The sequence below is a fragment of the Cryptomeria japonica genome, chromosome 6 (genome assembly GCF_030272615.1).
Source record: "Cryptomeria japonica chromosome 6, Sugi_1.0, whole genome shotgun sequence".
NCBI classification, from domain to species: domain Eukaryota; kingdom Viridiplantae; phylum Streptophyta; class Pinopsida; order Cupressales; family Cupressaceae; genus Cryptomeria; species Cryptomeria japonica.
The window spans coordinates 381031024-381053650 of NC_081410.1; the positions used below are offsets into that span (position 1 = coordinate 381031024).

Below are 22627 nucleotides of genomic sequence, written 5' to 3' on the forward strand. Positions count from 1 at the left end.
AACCGATTGTTATCGGGGAGATGTAATAAACTCACACCGATTGATATCGGGTGTTAAGGAAAACATTCAAAGCATTAATATAACCATACACCGATCGGTATAACTTCGATGGTTATTGAATATAATATGCACCGCTTGGTTAATAAACACCGGGCACTATTGTTATAGCGAATGGGCACGATCAAGTGATGTCTTGATCGACCATGTCCAAAAGACATGGTCGGTCAAGGCATCGCTTGACCGTACCCAGCCCACTATATATGTAAAATGGTATGTGTGAGAATGGACATCAAAATTGATAAATGCTCCTCTCACCTGCCACAAAGAAGAAGATAGTCAGATTCATATATTAATTCAGTAATATATATAAAGATCATTTTAAATAGAATATAACTTGCATATTGAATGTAAATTGAACATCATTTACATGGTATCAGAGCTAGGTTAAATCGAACCTGAGGCTGTTCGATTTTGTGGAAAATTAAAACAAGCATATATTCAACATCAAAATTCTTCTAATGGGTAGCGCCATCAGATTTGAAGATCCTATCAGATTTGTTGAAGCAATCAGACAACTCCTCGCCTGGGTCAGAACTTCTTTGAGCGTGGTGATTTGGATATCCCGATTGCCTATTCTAATGCAATCTGGATATTAAAGGAGATCGACTCTACTCTTAGGGAATCAACTGCAGTTTGCACATTAAGAGCCAAGTTCTTTGTGGAATCACCAGGGAGCGATTCTATGTGAATCGAACAAGGCAATAAGGAAGGTTGCAAGTCAAAGTTTAATGGCGGATATGTGTCTCTAACTGTCCATAAGATCACAGGAGTAACCAGTGCACTCTGGATGAACACTTGTTTGCAGTGCCTTGTTATCATCAGACAACAACGACTGTATGATCAATCGTCGGGCATTCCTACTATGAGACAAGATTATCTTGTCAAGTGTCTTTCTGTACGAGGTTGGGTTCGAACATGCCGCATGAAGAGGTCTATCACATTCATAGAGTAATGAAACATACGTTGATAGATATTATCACAGGCTGTTTTTGCAAAGGCGATGACATAGAACACACCCCGTGAACACAGTTACGTATACAGTTGCGCTACAAAGATGATAGAGTATGTAGCGTCAAAATGCGGGAGAGATGATCTTCCATGTTCCAAGCAGACACTGCAAAGCAATGCAATGTGGAAGAGCAACAACCAGATCGGAAATTATGATCTTCTAAACAAGCTTCTAATCGTTGTAGCCGGTGGCCATGCTCCTAGACGGTTGGAAAAGAAGGATTTTTTGCTGGAGGAATGCGATGGAGGAAAACAATTGATAAATACTCCAAACAAATATGAAGATGGAGAGACTTCTCTTCATCTTGTTTTCTCAGCAGGGTCACGCAAATATGTTTCATTTGTTTTTGAGAAGGGAGCTGAAGTAGACGTTCAAGATGATTGGAAACAGACACCTCTGGACGATGCAATTACATGTAGACAAGATGCAATCACAAATGTCTTTATGAAACTAGAGCAAATTGCTGAAGTAATAAATAAATAAATAAATAAAAATTGATCAACAACGAAAGTTCAAGGGAGGCAGCAAGATGTCGATCTGACATAAATCTGATGGATTGTCTGTGTATCGAATCACTTAGCAAGTTTTTGTGATTAGTAGTTCCATCTATTGAATTGGGCATTAAGGTTTATCTTTAATGTTGTTTGGCGCTAGCGCCACAACATTGGAAACAATACTCATATATTTGCCAGTCAGTGAGCGACATGAGAAGCGACGGTCTTACTGTAGACAAAACCAATTCGATGCTCTCTTTCCATAGCATGTACAGATTTGCAGAGAAGGGTCTTCATTTGAATGCATGGCTGGGAAGATTATTGAGGAAGATCGATGCCACTTTGATACTGCTGAGTGTCCTGTGCGTGGCATATGGGCTCAACATCTCACAGATCTTGGTTATGTCAGATGAACACAACAACTAAAAGTATGTGTATCAAAGAGCAACCATCAAATGAGATCTAAATCTTCAAGTGCAAAGAATCAGGAATGAACAATTGTTGGATTGCGAGGAAGGCTAACAAACAAAGAGATAAGTAATCCATGTTTGATTAATGGTCATGAATTTCATATGTAGTTATTAATTCATGCAATTACATTATGCGTGTTATTTGTGAATCAACATTGTCAGTAGGTGTCCGCACACGACAAGTTGCATTTGAATATCTTGTTTCAATTTCTTCAAACGTACTATGAGAAACTTGCCCCTTACATGCAGGACATCTTTAGAATCACAACAAAAGCAGTTAAAAGTGATGAAGAGCTTGTTGCTCTTTAGGCTATAAAGTTTTGAAGTACTATTTGTGATGAAGAATTCAGGAAGAATATGGAGGGGACTTTAGTGGAGAATTCCATCTATAAACAAGTATTTGCTTGCAGAAGTGCAATAGTCCATGAGGAAGCAATGTTGACCATAGGGGCTCTTGTTTATGCTACTAGTGGTGAACTCGCTAAGTACATGCCAGAGTTCTATAAGTCATGTTTTGCAGGTGATCTTTCTAGATAAAGAAAGGACAGACCAAGAAGCATAAGAAATTTCATTCAAGGGAGAAAGAACTCAATGCTTGCAGTCATAGGACTGAGTTGATGGCGATAAGTATTTATCGAAGAAGAAGAGCCCATACAGTTTGTCCTTGCGATTTGGTTCTTCGAAGAGGAGGTCAGATGGTTGATATCAGATTCAGAGGGACTCTAACATTTCATCAAAAGCAACCTTAGACAAGGAGGTCAGATGGTTGATATCAGATTCAGAGGGAGTCTAACATTTCATCAGAAGCAACCTTAGACAAAGAGGTCAGAAGGTTGATATTAGGTTCAGAGGGAGCCACACCATCATGAAGATATGCTTAATGCATTCTTCTCTATGAGAGAGAAGTTTGAGGAGCAAGCCCTTGTTAATACACTCTTCTCTGTAAGGGAGAAGTTTGAGGTGAAGGCTCTTGTTCCACCCTCTGGGAGTAGTCATGGTGAACGTCATGATGAGATAAAAACATCACGTTGAGCAACTCCGTGATGGGCACTTGTATTCATATGCATTCTCATACATGGGAGCAGCCATGATGGATGTCATCATGTTGAGTAACGTGATGAATCGTGTTCCACCCTCTAGGAGTAGCCATGGTGGATGTCATTTCATGACTATATTATTAACAAGGATTCCCCCCCTAGCTAAGAGGGAGTGTTGATGTTGTAGTGGCCACCCTTGTGAAGAGACATATGGTGTCATTGAGGACCGACCCCTTGTGAAAGGGTGCCTCCCTCATATATATAGAAGATGCAAACTCATTCTCTGATCCATTCAATTTATGTGAAAAGCAGTTTATATATTAGTTAGAGCAGATCGATCCTGTGAAGAAGGCCAATCAGATTTGTTCTTGTGAAATTTGCTTCAACGAGTGAAGCAACATATATTGGGCCTGTATCTTGCATTATTGCTAGACATATTTGATATATAAAGAAGACACTTTATGCTGGTTTTTTTTTTTTTTTCCCCTCAAGTAGGAGGATTTTTCCCTTGGAGATCAAACTGCGGATATTTTGACCAAACCTCTTTCAGAGTGAAGGTTGGTCACTTCAGAAAAGGTTTAGGTATGATAGAAAGGTAATTTGCTTTGTAATCTATATTTGCATATCAATAAGATGTTTAATGTGTAGACTTATTTGTCATAAAAGGACATTTTGGATTTTATCCCCTGGGTTCATATCTAAGAGGTAACAATCTCTCAAGATAATGAACACTTGTATGTAGACATTATAAGGTGACGATCTTATAATGTCCAAACTAGTTATCATGTTGGATCTCTGGTGTGTCATGAATGTGCCATGATTGTGTTGTGGTAAAACATTTGTATAAGGTGTTTTGTGCACATACCACAACTTGGATAACATGAGAATTTAAATCTTTCTCATATGATTATCCTTAAGTATTGCGTGTTTAGGCAATACTAATATCACATGCTTAGGTGATATCCTGTCATCACAAGATTGACGTGATGGACATTTGTATCACGTGTTTAGGTGATACTTCATATCACGTGATTAGGTGATATGATTTTATAAGATGAGAATTTAAATCTTTCTCATATGATTATCCTTAAGTATTGCGTGTTTAGGCAATACTAATATCACATGCTTAGGTGATATCCTGTCATCACAAGATTGACGTGATGGACATTTGTATCACGTGTTTAGGTGATACTTCATATCACGTGATTAGGTGATATGATTTTCTAAGATGAGAATTTAAATCTTTCTCATATGATTATCCTTAAGTATTGCGTGTTTAGGCAATACTAATATCACATGCTTAGGTGATATCCTGTCATCACAAGATTGACGTGATGGACATTTGTATCACGTGTTTAGGTGATACTTCATATCACGTGATTAGGTGATATGATTTTCTAAGATGAGAATTTAAATCTTTCTCATATGATTATCCTTAAGTATTGTGTGTTTAGGCAATACTCATATCACATGCTTAGGTGATATCTTGTCATCACAAGATTGACGTGATGGACATTTGTATCACGTGTTTAGGTGATACTTCATATCACGTGATTAGGTGATATGATTTTCTAAGATGAGAATTTAAATCTTTCTCATATGATTATCCTTAAGTATTGTGTGTTTAGGCAATACTGATTTCACATGCTTAGGTGATATCTTGTCATCACAAGATTGACATGATGGACATTTATATCACGTGTTTAGGTGATACTTCATATCATGTGATTAGGTGGTATGATCTTCTAGAATGTCAGAATGAGTAAAGAATGCTAACTGTCATTTGAATTGTGATGCTTGAATATAATTGTTTACATTTATCTTACCTAGCTAAGAGGGAGTGTTAATGCATAGATAGCTTCGGTAAGATAAATGATTGAATGAGAGATAAATGAAGTCTCTCATTCAATCATTTATCATATCAATTATTAAAATGAATATCATCATGCCCTCAATTGATAAGCATTCTTTATTTATACATAATTGTTTATTATCATAGAATTCTGATTTGATAATCTATTATACTAGTTGCATTCACCGATTAGCAAATCGGGACAACCATTGCAAAACCGATTTTATGATTATCGGTAAACTGAACATCAATTAGTATTGATGATTATGCTTGAACCGATTGTTATCGGGGAGATGTAATAAACTCACACCGATTGATATCGGGTGTTAAGGAAAACATTCGAAGCATTAATATAACCATACACCGATCAGTATAACTTCGATGGTTATCGAATATAATATGCACCGCTTGGTTAATAAACATCAAGCACTATTGTTATAACGAATGGGCACGATCAAGTGATGTCTTGATCGGCCATGTCCAAAAGACATGGTCGGTCAAGGCATCGCTTGACTGTACCAAGCCCACTATATATGTAAAATGGTATGTGTGAGAATGGACATCGAAATTGATAAATGCTCCTCTCACCTGCCACAAAGAAGAAGATAGTCAGATTCATATATTAATTCAATAATATATATAAAGATCATTTTAAATAGAATATAACTTGCATATTGAATGTAAATTGAACATCATTTACAATATCTGCCACTTGTCATGATCCATTCATGACTTTCATCTTGCATTGCCCACAAGAGTGAATGTATAAGCTTCATAGAGTAAACCTGCAATAAAACACATAAATATCATGAACTCATTTCATGATGTCCATCTTGCATTGCCCGCAGAGGATGGATCCACCTTGCATTGCCCGTAAAGGGTGGAAGAGGTCTTACACCTCAGCCTTCTCCCAGAGAAGAATACAATGTCACCTTGCATTGCCCGCAAAGGGCAACTCCACCTTGCACTTTCTGTCATGGCTTTCATCATTCATCTTAGGTTTCATCATCAAGAGAATATTTACTTCAAAGAATGTAATAGGCAATATGCTTAAATTGAAGAGATAGTGTCACAATGAATAATATGTAAGGATGATGAAAGCCATGACAGAAAATGCATTAGAGCTAAAGGCAATCCTCTACACAAGAGGAGCAGAGCAAGGTTATAATAACAATATAACAAGGAACATGAGAGCCTATTATGAAGAGCTCAAGGGAACCAAGAGTTTCACAGTCACAACACTACATGACAACTTTATCAAAACATAAAACACTCATAGAACAGAAGATACAGCCCATAAAAGATTTGATGCAAATCAAGAGACACACCATAAGAGTATATAATTCCAGAGCAGCAAGACTATTGAGCATTTCAAGACTTAGATAGAATACGGTGCATCAGAACTATGCAACAAGTATCATAAAGGATCAGATCATAATATGAAGATAGTAAGGTCAACATTGGGCATAGATACTAAGTAGGATGTCTATCACACCAATGGTTGAGGTTCCATGTTTCTAAATCTCCTATAAACTTATTCATCTTTCTATTTGTGCTTGCTGTTATATCCATCATAATACTCCTAGATTTATATCTGAATACACATGCTGAAGTATTAAGTGCCAAAAATGTATTTAGATCAATGCATCAATTCAGATCATAACATATTCATACCAAACCACATCAAGTAGGTTGAGAGATAAACATACTTAAAATAGAGAGTAGGGCATAACTAACTTCAATAGTTCAAACTGGATTAGAACAAATTCTTAACACAAAAACAAAGCTCGAACTAGGGTGATTGTTACAAACCCTAGGAAAATAGTTATGCAACCCTTAAAGGAATACTAAGATCTGAAAACAAGTGCACAAACCGACATATGAAAGCACCCTCAGATGAAGTAGTTAACAAGCAAGAGAACTTTGTGCACTGCATAAGACACCAATAACAATAAGGCAATCAGATGCAAATCTCCTAACCAAGAGGACCCTACAATTGAGAATAGAGGAATGAGAACAGCTGAAATCTTATTCTTGCTATCATCCCATTGATGCCCTCAATTTGCCAGCAAGTATATTGTCCAGATTCGTTGCTAATTCATGCTAGCCCTAGTCCTGCAAAAGAAGTGATACAAGATCTACCTTCAAGCTATTAGGCTTTATAGAAGGAACCTGCTCTGATACCATGTTAATTTTAGGATCAGACTGTACCAAAAATAGCAAAAACAATGTGCACAAGGAACACCAAGAATACCCTGGGAAAACTTCCCTCTTGGAGGTGAAAAACCCAACTATAGATCTCAAATCTTATTATGCAATAATCAGAAGTATCTTACAATATGGCTTCAACACTTGAAGCAATCAGAACCAGCAAACTATGCACAATAGGATAATGCTTTCAACTAAGGATAAATGATAAACTTATCTCTAAGCATAGGGTATCTGCTGTTAAGGAGGTTCGCTGCCCCAGAGATAGTGTTTGCTGCTCTAGGATGAAGATCGTTGTCATCAATGATAGTTCGAAGCCTTCAAATGAAGCTCGTTGTCCACAAGATGAAGTTCGCTACCCTTGAGAATAGTTCGCTGTCTCAGAGAAATAATTTGTTGAATGAAGGAGATAATTTTCTGATTGAAGACAATTCGCTGAGTGTGAGTTGATACAATGACTAAGCCTTTGTATATATATGTGACTCAGCCTACCAATTCACTCTAGGTCGGCCCTTCAACTTGGTGCCAAAACATAAGGTTAAGATTACAAGATACATAAGGTAGGGTCTGCCCTATTCACAAGTTACAAGTTACATTCAATATAGGACCACAAGTTACATCACCCAATTAGGGTCAGACCAAATTACAAGTTACATTTATAGGGCCTGTCCTATCCACAAGTTACATTATAAATAGGTCTTGCCCAATATTCATAGCAAGACATAATTACAAGTCACATATATTTGGGCCCAGCCCTAAGTAACAATTTAGTGTCACCACGTTACAAGTTACAATTAATTTTCTCCATGCTACATGATTGGGTCCAGCCCAAAATTCGATTTACATAATAGATAATACATGTGTATTTTAATTGTCATTGACAACATTAAAATACAATAGATAGGTATCCGAGCTAGCTACTATTTCAACAATGCCTACATATATTGGTTGTGATTTTGTAATTTATTCCCTAGTGAAATATGTTTATTTTTTGTTCTGAGATGCACATTTAAAATTGAGAAACTTGATCTATATCGTTCATTTATTTAAATCCTCAAAGACATGTTTAACCAGAATCAATTTGTATTTACAATTTTCAATGTAAGTAGTATAAAACTACACAAATCACACATTATATTTCCTAATATTACGTACACCACTGCTCATGTAATGTCCATATTTTACAAAACCAAATGTGGCAAATTGCCAGTTTTCTCGATAACAAAACTTTTTGTCTTTGACAAAACCTGTGCATCAATTCTTCCCACCTTTGATGCCACAAGTTGTACAAATAGAACTTCCAAACTATATCATGAATGCCTTTCTTTTAGGTTTTCGAAATCTCACCTGTAAAAATGTCATGAAAAAGGTAATATTGCTATTAGGACTCAGAATCTCTGATCTCAGAAAGAATACTGTGTTATGGAGTTTCAGTAATTCCAGAAGTTTACTACTTCATCTGATTTAGTTCATATTAATAAAAGGCATTAACACCTTTTGTTCATCTTGACTAATCCTTTTGCAAATAAAAAAAGATTCTAATCAGCTAAGAAAGCAGAAGCCTCTTCAAAGATATAGAACAAAGGCTGCCCATGACATAAACAGGAGCCTGCACATAATAGCAAGTAAAGATACGCTTGTCCAACAGCGAAAATGGACAGGAAGCAGATAAACACAAGAGACTACACAATAAGCAAATTACTACCAAAGCAAAATTAGACCAAGAACTCATCAGGAATTTAACTTTAAGAGGAAGATTGATATCCTATCCAAAGCATCCATTGGAAGATTAACCATTACCAAATTGGTTACATCCAAAATTCTCAACTAGGAAAGACCCAATAAACCTGCATGTTGCTTGTTGCTTTATTATGAAGAAGCTGAAAACTGTGGTTGCTGTCCAAGAGCTCATTCTCCCAGAAGTACTTAAGTTCCGGTGCTCTGTAATTACAGCAGCCTCTGACCAAAAAAAAAATTTTAATAATGTAAAAGATGTGCTGGTAATCCTACAAAACTTCACCTTTGGTCAAGACTGCAGTCCCATATCGTCCTTGCATGTTATCAATGTCAACCAAGTTTTATGCTGTCAAGTTGCAAAGTTATCCAGTCATGATCTAGTTTTTCAATTAACAATGCTTGTAGATTGCTCGAGGATGAGTATGCCAAAGGAAAATGATAAATTTCCTGAAAGTTTGATCTCTCCAGCATAGAAAGCAGGGGTGGAAATGTCAAGGACTTGAATCCTAAACTGAGATTGGTAAAAGGGTAGAGAATTCCTCCAGCATGCCATCTGAGTGACAATGTCAACATGATGTCATCACAAAGCAAGATCCAAAGACACGTAAGATATGATAGCACACAATTCAGTGGAAACGCTGCAAGGAAATGGCGTCTAAAACTCAACAGAAAACAACACCCAAACTCAACAGAAAACAACCAAGGAAAAATGACACACAATTTAAGTGGCATAGACAGCATAAAAACACACCCAAGGTTGGTAAATGTCTAATGAATCGCACCTAGCAGAGAAGGCAAAAAGAAACATAAAACAGCATGATTCTAGGAAGAGCACTGCCATCATATTTCTACACTATATAACTTTCAATGTCGCAATTTTTCAGTGAAAAGTGCCTAAACTAAAGTGAATTTAAAACATGGACATATGGCATGCTTTTTGAGTGGCCTGGCCACTTTAAAACTCCACCTCATCCCTACATTAATAGACCAGCTTGTAGTTTTCAATACCTGAATTGTGTTTTAAAGCAAAAATCAGCAAATCTTAAGCTCGCCTTGGAGGGTTTTCAACCTCCTTGACCAAGATTTGGGTTTTTGTCCAAACTTCATAAGAGCATGAAAGGGTACATGTGGCGAGAGTGTTCTCCCAGTCAGTTGCCTGTGCTAGGAAGTTCTCATCAATGAGCAAGAATCTCGAAATCCTGGTGAGATCATCCTTGAGAATCAGCCCTCAAACTTTAAAGAAGTTCCCTTGAATCTTGGCCCTTAGATTTTCTGCATGTAAATGTTTCTCTCGCACTCCATCTTGCTGTAATATCTCGGCTGCTATGAGGAAGACCTTGTCCTGAATACCTCTGATAGTCTTTTCTATCTCCAAACACTTACCCTCTAATTTCTTTAGAGATTCCACTCTAGTTGTCAAAGCAAAGTACCAAGTGCTAAAGTCATATATGTCACCAGGTTGAATAACCTTTCCATCTGCTGGATCCTGTTGGGAAAGCCCTATGATGGTTTTTAAGCATGGGATTATTTTGTTCTGTATATCTTCAATATCCTCCCAAGCTTCAGCTATGTCCTGGATTCTGCTCAATAAGGAAGAGGTGGAGTCATATGTCGATACTAGGTTCTCAACAAGTATGTCAGCACACTCCAAGACATCAGAAGTCCATCCTTTGACTTCTCCAAAAGTTGTCCTCGTGTCCTCTTAGTCTTTCATTGATTCTTGTGGAAGAAGCATGGGTGGAGTAACTGGTACCTCCTCCTGATCAATGGGTTTGTTAGGTGATAGACATATTTCTTCAATTGCTCATTCTTAGCCTCTAATTTCTTTCTCTTCTCGACTTCTTTGTTTAACCTCCCCTTCATGGTATTGCAGAATCATCAAATTCTTGGACCCCTTGGATCTTAGTGGTCTTGCCCAGATTTATGGTAGTGACCTCATATTCCTCAGGAGTGATATCGTCCTGAGTTTTACCTGTTTTCGATACTGCTACCTGAACTAACCCGAATTCTGCACTGTTTCTTTGAATCAAAGAAAACTTCTTGGCTAGCTTGGGTGGTCTCATTTCACTTGGTTTATTCAATTCAGCCAAGAGTGTTGTTTTGTTATCTTCCTAGTGAACTTTCTCAGAAACCTTAGCTTTGATCCTCTCCTTCAACCAATCAGGGCTGGTTAACTATTCCATACCACTTTCATCAAAATTATCTTCAATTCCATTAGGCACAGAGTTTATGCCATCTAGGAATTATGTCTCAGGTTCAGGGTTCTCAACTTCTACAACCTTAGTGAAAATGGGCTCCTGAATTGGTTCCTAAATCGGTTTCTCAATTATGGGAGAAGGAACTCTCATCTCGTTGCCTCTCATTTCACTCTCTAATTCTTGCTCATCAATTAAAATTCTAACTGGAGCAATGGATGAAGCGCTTATAGTTGAATGACCTTCATTTGACTTTTGTCATCTACTCACATCTACTTCTCCAATGATCTTCTTTCCCTTTGCCCTTATTGAGTTCCCAGTGGACTCCTTCCTCTTCCTTGATCCAACACTTTCTAGATTCCTTGGACCGCTGGATGTCACACAGTGATTCGAAGACATGGACTCATCAGTCCCCATGAGATCATAGGTGAAAGCAACGTTCCGTGCTTTGAGCTCCTTTGTTCTCTGAGATGCCCACCATTTGGAGTATTCAATCACAGGTCTCATTAGATCTCCCAGGTTAGATCTTTCAGAATTTGTCCAATCAACTAGAGCAAGGGGCTCATTTTTCAAATTAGCAAAATGTGGTTGTTCATATTCATTTTCTTCCTCAAGTTGGTTTGCCACTCGGAAGACTTCAGATGGGATTCTAGACCAGAATCTATTTCTTATCTCAAAGTTATCAACGGCGTTGGCCCAATAGTCCTCGAGGTCCAGCCTGTGCTCAAACTTCTCTCCATTAACCTGTCCCATCCGATGAAAAGGATCGAAATGACTCCTTGCTTGATATTGGAAGAATGGGTACCATTGAATCTCCTTGTCGGCATGTGAGGCAGCTTGGGCTGATGGACAGGTCTCCAACCCTTTTCCGATACTAAGAGGAAAAGACGCTCTTGTCTTTTGTTTTCCCCTTTGCACAATCATAAAGTTTTCCAACTATCTTACTACCTCAAGTAGTACCATTCTATTTGTAGGAAACATGGGCAATTGGTACGGGGGTCCAAAGAATCCTTGGATCCTCAAGTAGGTAAACCTGGGATATTGGATATACCAATGCCCAAACCTACTGGTCAAATCTTTTGACTCTTGAGATAGTCACTAATGAAGACCTCCCTGAAGAGTTCTCGTGATATGCATAAGGAATGCATCATTGACCCTTTTTAAATGAAACTTCTCCTCCAGGTGTAGTTGTGGATAACAATCATAAACAGTGAATTGGTTCTCTTTATTTCCAACAGCTCCTTTACACACAAGGCCTCTATATCTGTATGTTCTAGCTAAGTTGTAGATCAAATAGGAACTCATAGAAAATGTTCCATTCTTTTCTAGGTTTCTCAACTGATCATCTAAATTGTCACTTATGATCTTTGCCCAATTTAGCATCTTAACACCAATAGTCACCTCATGGATAAGATAGTACATCCATGGTTCGAAAGGAGCACCTTGTTGGCTACCCATAACCCTGTTTAATAAGACAATGAGGTCTCCATAGTCCTCTTTGAAATAAGGTCTGAGAAGGGTCTTAGGCATCTTTGAAACACTTTTTTTAGGCTTCTTCAACCATGAATGGTTGATGTTAGCCTCATACTCCTCTGTATTATCCTTGTATAGTTGGGTTGCTTCATCCCTAGTCATATAGACCGTGTTGTGGTATTTGTTAATTTTACAGACAAGACTTAATTATGAAACTCATAAATAAGCAATGCAAACAAAGCACAAGCCAACACAAACAAATATCCTGGGAAAACCTCCCTCTTGGAAGTGAAAAACCCAGCCAAATTCTCAGTCCTTATTAATCAATGATCAATATGTCTCCTTACAATTAGCTTCAGCATATTAAGCATCTAACTCAGCAGTATTAGGTCAGCAAATAGAACAAGTATGTAACTTATCTTCAGTCCACCAATGGAGTTGCTGATTACTGATAGATTTCAGACCTAAAGATATGTGTGCAGGCCCTACAAGATGGTTTGTTGACTAAGTAATGAGGTTTGTTGTGAATTGGAGACCTGAGAATATGTTCGTTGTGCCTAGGATGGGCTTCTCAACACCTACAAATCAGTTCGCTGCCCTAGACAAACAGCCTGCTGACCTCGGATAGGGTTTGATTACTTTCTCCAGTAGTTCGATGATGCTGGAGGGAGATTCGCTGAAGTGATGATAATACGATTCGTTGTTCTTGTTGAAGGTGATTGATCGCTTGTTTTTGGTGCTTTTATGAATGAATGATTGTCCTTGTATATATATGTAACCTTGCCACCTAATTCACCTTAGGTCGGCTCAAGAATAACAAATAATGATAGTATAATGTCCTAACCTTGGCGCCCAATATAGGGTCAGCCCCAAGTTACATTGAAACAGCTTCCACACGTTACATTTAAGGCCAGGTTTAATACAAGTTACATTTGATTTTGCCCTTGGTGTGTTTTATGTACTTAGGTGGGACCAATCCTTAATGGTTACAAGTTACATAATGCGTTTGGGTCCAGCCCAATACAAGTAATACTTATATTTGATCCGAACTAGCTATCATTTCAACACTCCCTCTTAGCTAGGGAGGATTCTAGCCAAATAACAAATCATCATGGACCTTTCTATGATATCCATCTTGCATTGCCCACAAAGGATGGATCCAAAACTTTATTATGCACACCTACAAGAAATGAATACACACAAAAATATAAATAAACATCATGAACTTCATTCATGATATCCATCTTGCATTGCCCACAGAGGATGGATCCACCTTGCATTGCCCGCAGAGGGTGAGAGGAGGTCTTACACCTCAAAACTTCTCTACTGAGAAGAATAAACTGCCACCTTGCTTTTCGCAGAGGGTAATTCCACCTTGCATTGTCCGCAGAGGATGGAGGAGGTCTTTCACCTCAACCTTCTCCCAAAGAAGGATCCAATGTCACCTTGCATTGCCCACAGAGGGTGACTCCACCTTGCATTGCCCGCAGAGGGTGGAAGATGCAACTTAATGCATCACTAGGACTGAGACTCCCTCTCAGCCAAAGCTGTGTTCTCCACAACTCCAAGACTCTCTTTGAAGTACACAAACTTCACTCGAGCAAGAGGCTTGGTGAGAACGGCTACAATAGTGCTGACATATTTCAGTTGAATTGCACTTTTTTGTATCATGTTTTGACCTGTCATAAAACATGGGATTATCAAACATCTTAATATAATTCTAATTGTCACAATTAATGATTGTGGGTTCCCAAGGTTGCCCAAACAACCTAGCAAGAAGCTTTGTGAAGCCCATTGCTTCTCACTTGATGCAATGTACTCAGCTTCCGCTGTACTCAATGCAATTGAGGACCGATACCTGTTGGCACAAGAGATCACAGCTGAACCCATCCTGAAACAAATTCCTAAAGTGTCCTTCCTGTCAGTAATACATTCTTCCCAATCAGAATCAAAGTAGTCTTCCAAGGAAATGACAGTGTTGATTGGATACTTCAGCCCGTAGCCAATTGTTTCTCGCAAATATCTCAGGATATCCTTGGTTGCAACAAGATGAACATGCTTAGGTTTGTTCATGAACTGGCTGAGGGCACTCACTGCATAACAAATATTATGTCTAGTGTTAACTAGATGCATTGAGGATCCAATCAACTACCTGTACTCTGATGTATCTGCAAAATCAGAGTTAGCTACAAATAAACTCAATTTCTATAGGAGTAGACATAGGTTTGCAATCCATCATATCAATGGCATATTTTTCTTGACTAAGGATAAGATCTTTGTCATACTTCTAGTCCTAGACAGTAATGCATTAGGCCTACCAAATTCAGTGGCTAATTCTTTCTTACATCTAATGATGAGACTATCTCACCAATTAGAAATAAATCATCCAAAATTAGCATTTCACCAAAAAATACTTTTAAAGTAAAGGTTAGAATCAACATCATTCTTGCAAGATCCTAAACTAATCAAATACTTGTCAATCTTCTCATACCAAGCTCAAGAAGCTTGCTTGAGACCGTAAAGAGTTTTTCTTTAATCTGCACACATGAGATTCTCTATCTTGAATCTCATAACCTTCTAGTTTTTCAATATAGAGAACATTAAGAAAACAGTCTTTATATCCAACTTTCAGCCTGCAGCATTAGCTATAATGGTTCTAATATTAGTATATCTAGCAGCAAGAGCAAATGTTTTCTTATAACTATGAGCTACACATCTAGCTTCATATTTTCTCAAAAACTTCCATATGGAACTCCCTCTTGATTCTTAATATAAAATTGTGGTAACCAAGTCTCATGAAGATTGCATAATATAAGAATCAATCAAGGAAGGCAGCCAACATAAGTTACCATAAATCAAAGATGAGAAATGTCAATCTTTTCCTTACTTCACTTTTACGAAATGGACCCATAGCACAATCCTTATGATCATGGCATACCTTCAAGTGAAGGAATGTGTAGTACCCCTCCTCGATCAGACTCTTTTTGTATCTATGTTTGACTTCAGTTGACTATTCAGTGGAACATTATTGTATATTGATTCAGACTTTATGCAATGTTATTTCATGTTTTATCTGGAATTGTGATGTATGCTTTCATGCAGTATCTCAGTGCCTATGATTAATGTTATTTTTATGGATCATTATCATGGACTGACATTTTTACCTTATATGTGCGATGCGTTATTTATATGTTGCGTGTTTGCATGTGTATGGGATGCGAAGGGATGATTTTCCTTCACTCACTCCGGTGAAACAGCGAACGTCACAATTCTCCTTCATCGGTGTGCGTGTCGTGTCTGTTTATATATTTGTCCATATGCACGTGTGGTTCTTTGGTGCAGGACATAGCAGGTACTAGTACCGGGTAGGTACGGGGTATCGACTCCACCTGGTTTCACAGGTCTGAGCGTGCCTTATATGTCCGATGGGAGTGGAGGAGATAGTTGTTGGACCCTAACTTGACCCGCAGTTACACTCGTGTGAGTGTTGTCAGTCGGTTGTCTTTCATGTCTGGCCGGTATGCGAGTCATAGTGCTTTGGTTTGGTCATTTGTGAGTCGTCATTTGATCATTCTTCGTTTTTCGTGCTTTCGTTTATTTCAATGGCTATTTAATTGAGTGAATGATGCTATTTTTATGTTGCCGTAATTAGTTGATTATTATGCTCTTAAGTCTATTGATTTAATTAAATAAATGAATTGCTAGAATTAAATAGTTAAATTGGCTTATTTTATTGTGAATAGTTGTATTAATATTTTGTGGAAGGAAATAAATATTTGCCTTGCCATTTAAAAGTGGAATGATTATGTTGAAAGAAATTATCATGTGGAAATAGAAATAAAATTAATAAAAGCTTTTTCCTTTTACCTATCCATTTGACTTTTGTATTTTATTTTATTGGAAAAGAAATTGTTTATGGATAAAGGTAAATCTGATTGTTTTTACTTTTTAAAATAATTTAATCTGATTGGTGGAGAAAACTTTTAACCTAGAAAATTTAGGTTGAAATTATTTTTCCCATATATTCTTGGGAGTTCATGAAAAGAGGAGACAGAATTTTGAAGGAGAAATTTGGAAAACTATTCTAGAAGAGGAGCTGGAAGTGGATTTGGTTTGCAAGAATTGGGATTCTTCCATCATTTTGCTTCCTAGTTTGCCTGAAGGTTGGATAATCTCTTCTTGTTTGGCTATTTAATTTTTGAATGTTTTAGTTGCTTCCTGTGTGTTGAAAAAATGTAAATCTCTTGTAAAATTCTTGTTGCAAGATTGGAATGGAAGAAAGAGTGTCTGTTATTGATGATTTTGTTGAATTCATATCAATTGGTTGCATATGGGAAAGAAATGGTTCATCTTTCTATTTGTTGTTTGTTATTTGTTCTTGAAAATCAAGTTCTTGAATTATCTCTTCTATTTGGGATGGAAAGAATTAGATTTAAGTTGCTGTGTGTTTTCTAGTATCTATTTGCCCAAGAATTGGGGCTTATGTTGGCAAAAATTGGTTATTGGTCTCTTGCAAGATACAAGGAATTCTTCCTGTGTAATGGAAGTGAGGAAATTTATCATAATTCTTCTCTTATCTTTTAAATTCCTCTATTGTTGCCTAAATCTTTATTTAATTGGGGCTCTTGTGTGATTTTATTCACCATTGACCTTATTGGTAAATATCCCTTTGTATTCTGGAGTTTGGCACTGCGTATGTGTGCCCGTGAAATGAACAGGGGATGAGTTGATTTCATGTTATATTGATTTTAAAATGCAAGGGAAGAAGAAATTTTATTATAAATTAATCTAACCTTACCCGCGTGGCGGGTTAGCCCCACCACGCGGGACGGTAGTGTTTGGCTACCCGTAGGTAGCAACACTACCGGTCGGTAGGACTGCTACCAGTCGGTAGGAGTACTACCGGTCGGTAGTGGCTGCTACAGGCGGTAGTGCCTGCTACCAGCGGGTAGTGTCTGCGGCCCCAGCAACAGCACTACCGCGTGTAGGCTTTGGCCCCCGCATGCCTTTGTACCCTTCGCGGTACAATTTATTATGTGTCGTTTATTTAATTTTATTAAACGCAATAAATTTTTAATTTGGTTTTAAAGTTAAATTTTAAATGGTAATTTATAATGTGATTTTATCTTGATTTAATATATTTATTTATTGAAATCAAGGCTTGAATATTAACTCCAAATTCGTAATTTTGGATGTATTTTGGAAATAGATTATATGTTTATATAATTCATATTGTTATTTGGTTGAAAAATTAATATGGATTTTATTCTATATTGGTGTATTGAATTTGGAAATTAAATAGAAGTGAAGGTCGTATAAGGGTGTTTTATTTAATTTTCAATCAATGAAGTTGCAAGTGCTTATGATGCTGATATTCTCAAAGATTTTATCCGTGCAGACTTAGTGAAATTAGCTTTCCTTGCAAAGAGTTATATTTGTGTTATTTCTCGTCTTGGGTTCAGTCGTCCTGTAGTGGCGTATTTGACTATTTTGACCAAGTGATATATGATGACCTCGTTGTCTTAACCATGTAGTGTCTTTGCCTTATGGTCAACCAAGAGTCAGTATGTCCTTGTTTTGACCACTTGTTTTTGGATAGTGGTGTTATGGCTGTCTGCTTCGCCATAGGGTCCTTGTGGATGACCATGTTTGTTTAGTGTCCTTTGAGAGAGTGGCTTTTGAGTGGGGGGCGCGCCCAAAGTGGATGGTAGGATAACCCCTCGAAAGTCAGCTAATAAGTGATAATCTAATAATTTGATTAGGAGATGGGTAGTTTATAACATTATAAAGATATTGTACCCCGTGCATGGTTGAGTGCTCGTATAGGCTCAAGGTGTAGTGGGAATGCCTGGAATGGCAAACCGACCACCTTGTCATCACGAAGGGTTGGTAGGGTCCGCATGAGACTTAGTTGGAGCCAGAGGTTCGGGAAAGGTTACCAGGATAACCCAGGATGGGGGTCAGGACCTATGGAGGCCTACCATGGTAACCATCATAAGCTATGCGATAACACTCTCTCTTTATGACACTTTCAAATTGTTTCCTTTCTTGGCTAAGGCGAACTTCATGTGATTTGTTCCATGTTGCAAGTATACAGGCGGACTTAAGCAAAGTTTTTCCTTATTTGTAGGTTAGCCCTTCATTCTTGGGCGGACTTTATCTCCTTTCCCCATCCAATGCAGACTTGAGCAAAATCTTTCCATATTGCAAGTATAGGGGCAGACTTGAGCAAAGTTTTTTCCTTATTTGCATTTAGCCCTTCATTCTTGGGCGGACTTTATCTCCTTCTTTCCCCATCCAAGGCGGACTTGAGCAAAATCTTCCCATTTCGTACATCTCTTCCAATGTCTTGAACATTTCGCTGGCAGTCTTCAGCTTAGAGATGATAGGTACAATATGATCCTTCACGGAGCCAACCAGCATTCTCTGAGCTTGAAAATCTTTCTTCCTCCATGAAGTCTTTTCCTCTTCTACCTCAGGTTCAATGGATGATCTCTCCACAAAATTTGCAAGATCACTACCATTCAATGCAAGCATGATTCAGAATCTCCATGACGTGAAGTTGGATGCACCATCCAATCTATCTTCAACCCTAAGACAGTTCAACATTTCGAATGAAGTGATAAGGGCAAATAGAAAGAGGAGGAATGACTACAATCAATCTGATTACCCCTAATTCGAACCAAGCTCTGATACCATGTTGATTTTAGTAATCAGATTTAAAGTAATTAACAGAAACTGAAAATGCAACACATTATGGCACAAAACAACACAAGAACAACACAGCAGTACCCTGGGAAAACCTCCCTCTTGGAGGAAAAACCCAGCATCAAAGATCCAGATCAAATCTTTTATTCATAAGCAGATTACATGAGCAGTATAGATCAGATTACTTATCTGATTGTGGTATCAACCTAGGGCAGATTCACAGAGACTTGGCCCAACTCAAATCAATGTATATGCTGATGCAGAATATCAATCTTGCTGCCTCAGAAGGGGCAGAATATCGAAGCTACTTGGAGAGGGAGATCGCAGCAGTATGAAGACACCAATTTGCCCAGCAAGATGCCTAACAAGTTTGCTCAAACTGATTATCCTTGTCCTGGATCAGATTCGCTCAAGATGACAACTTGAATGATAGGAGATTTAGTTCGCATAAGGCACATGAGAAATTCGCTTAAATGAAAGATGATGATCTGATGTATGAAATGAATCTTGATTATATACAAGATTCATACTCATGATTTATCCAAGTCGGCTGGGCAAGATTGCCACTCTTTTACATAATTTTGCAATTTGCCTTTTAGCATTCAATTTGGGGCCTACATAAAGTTTACAAGTTTATAATGCGTTCAATTTTGGGCCCAGCCCAATAGTACATGTAATCGCTCATGTTATTACAATATGAATAAATTTTAATTGCCACAAGGCAACATTAAAATATAATCCGAACTAGCTATCCATTTCAACATTTCAAACCCCTATTTCCAATCACAGCCCTTGCTATTGATCTTAAGGGTGTCGTAACATGCTGAAAGCAAAGCAAGGAGGCACATGGAGAAGTAAAAAGGCAAATGCAAGTTTGGAACAGCTAAAATCATGAAGTTGATCATATAATCAGCTATAAGCAGGTTACTGGTTATATTAATCAAAGTTTGAGCATCCTAGCATGCACGAACCAGATCTGAAAATAAGAAAGTAAGAATAAAATCAGTATCCAGGAATTGCTGATAAATGTGTAATCAGATTCAACTATTATTGCTTAAAATTTGAGCAAGATTATTGCTCAATTTTCTTGTACCTGCTGATTACAATACTCAAAAATATTATTCCATAATCTTCTATTTCGGCTAAGAGATCAGAAATTATTAATTACAGTATTGAATGTTTGAATGTTTGTTTCAACTACTTGTATGGCAACTGTTTGATTAAATGTCTATGATTTTTTCCTTGGTTACAATTTACAAACCATTTGTGAGATTGTTCATGATCATTATTGAAAGTTGCAGCTGTTCCATGCTGCAGAACTCAGAAACATCATTTAATTTGCTGTCTTACCAACTGTTTGAAAAAATGTCTATGAATTTTAGTAGGGCCATTACAATATCTAAACCTCCAATTCCCACATTCCATCAAATTTCTTTTTTTGTGGACTTTTATTGCACTTTCGGAACTCTGGACTTCCTCCAATTCTACCTTCACTTATATTCATCAATTCCTCCGTCTTTTTCTATAAACTTTCTGTGGACTTCCAAATTTCTATTCGAATGTCTCGTCTTGACTTCCACTTCTAACCTCCAGTTCGGCATCGTTCACCTAATATCTTTGTAACTCCTTTGCTACTACCATGCAAAGTTCCTTTGAACTTTGGGATGTTCATAGTTCATACTTATAGTTCTACATCGTTTCCCTGCATGTTTTCCCTAACCTCAACTCAGTCATTTTCATCCATTTGTGGAGTTTTAAGGGACTATGAAACTTTGATTGTAATGTCCTATCCTAACCTCCAACCCTAAGTGAAACCTCACATCTCCTATCAGGACCTTCAGTTCCACATTTTTTCCCTACATTTCTTCCAACCCACTTCATATGCTCATTTTCATCTGCCTACAAAGTTTCAATGGACTTCCAAATTTCCATCACCATGTCTAATCCCAAAGTGAAAGTCCAAATATCTCATTCTAACCTCCTATCCCATATCAAAGTTTCACATATCCTCCGAATTGCATCCATTACTCACCAAATCTTTTCAAGATGCCATCAATGACTAGTTTTGACCTACTCCAACAAGATTTTTCCACCTAAAAATAGTTGTCCATCTCAAGGGCACAAATCTACGTGTGATTTCAACAATGGAGATGAGGGCAATGATACTACCATTAATGCAATGGTTGAATTCCAACTCCCAATGGTCCTCACGACTATTCTAGATCATCCATCTTGCAGATTTTATATGATTTTGCTTGTCTTGCATGCCACATTTATGACCTGTAGTTATCAGTCAAAATCCTAAAGGCAATTGAGCTACCAAACAAAACAACAAAATGTATTTTATTTATATATATATAGGCCATTTCTAGCCTTCCACAAGACTAAGTGCGTCATGTAAGTCTACTTGCCCAATGAGTGACATTTTTGGTATATCACAATTATATATATATATATAGAGAGAGAGAGAGAGAGAGAGAGAGGCCATTTCTAGCCTTCCACAAGACTAAGTGCCTCATGTAAGTCTACTTGCCCAGTGAGTGACATTTTTGGTATATCACAAGGAGGTTCTTGTATCATACATGGTGTCTAATTTTCAAAGGCTCTAGGGCCCTATTTGTAGTTCTTTGAGGAGATTTTAGCTTATGGTTTCCTCTTGCCACATCTATTGGTACAATTATAATAGAAATTTGATTAATGTCGATAGCATTCTAAGTCATTGCAAGCTTTCTAATGGTCTCTTTTTTATTCCATATAGATTTCTATATTTGGATATGGATCATTAAGTATGTTTAGATATTTGATGTCATATGTTTGATACATGTATATGCATAGCTCATATGTTGATGTGATTTCAAAGTGTTGTTTCTCTTGCTAAACTGACTTTGTAACCCAAAAGATTAGACAACAGTCCTAGAAGTGATAATTGTCCATGCACTCGAAATGATAAACATATTTCACCAACAGCTTAGGAGTAGGATTAGTAATCCATACGCACCTCATGATTCAAAGATTCAACAAGGAAAGCATCTCTAGCAGGGCATAAAAGTTCTTGTCCTAAGGAATCATGTTTTGCATAACTTCATCTTGCCTTTGTGCAATGATGTACTTATCAACTCCAAAAGAGGTTTTACGTGCAATAGATTAGTCTTTGTTCTAGTGACAACCTTCGGGGCCAAGTGTACAATGGGTTCTATTACAAAAAGATCAGTTTGTTTATTTTAAGATGTAACCAATTCTGTGAAAGATATCTCCAGAACCCCATCATAGGTCTAACTAAGTCCAAGGTGAGGGAGAGAATACCAACTCACGACAATTGGCCTTAAATCACTAACATTATATAGATGTGTTGATCAATCCCCCTTCAAGATGACATTTCCCTGG

General features: G+C 37.5%; 1 protein-coding gene across 1 annotated transcript in view; it reads right to left on the minus strand.

Moving 5' to 3' along the window:
- The window catches only part of LOC131067385 (25S rRNA (cytosine-C(5))-methyltransferase NSUN5), a 246450-nt gene that overhangs the window by 222622 nt on the left and 1201 nt on the right, over window positions 1-22627 (minus strand). The window lies entirely within an intron of this gene.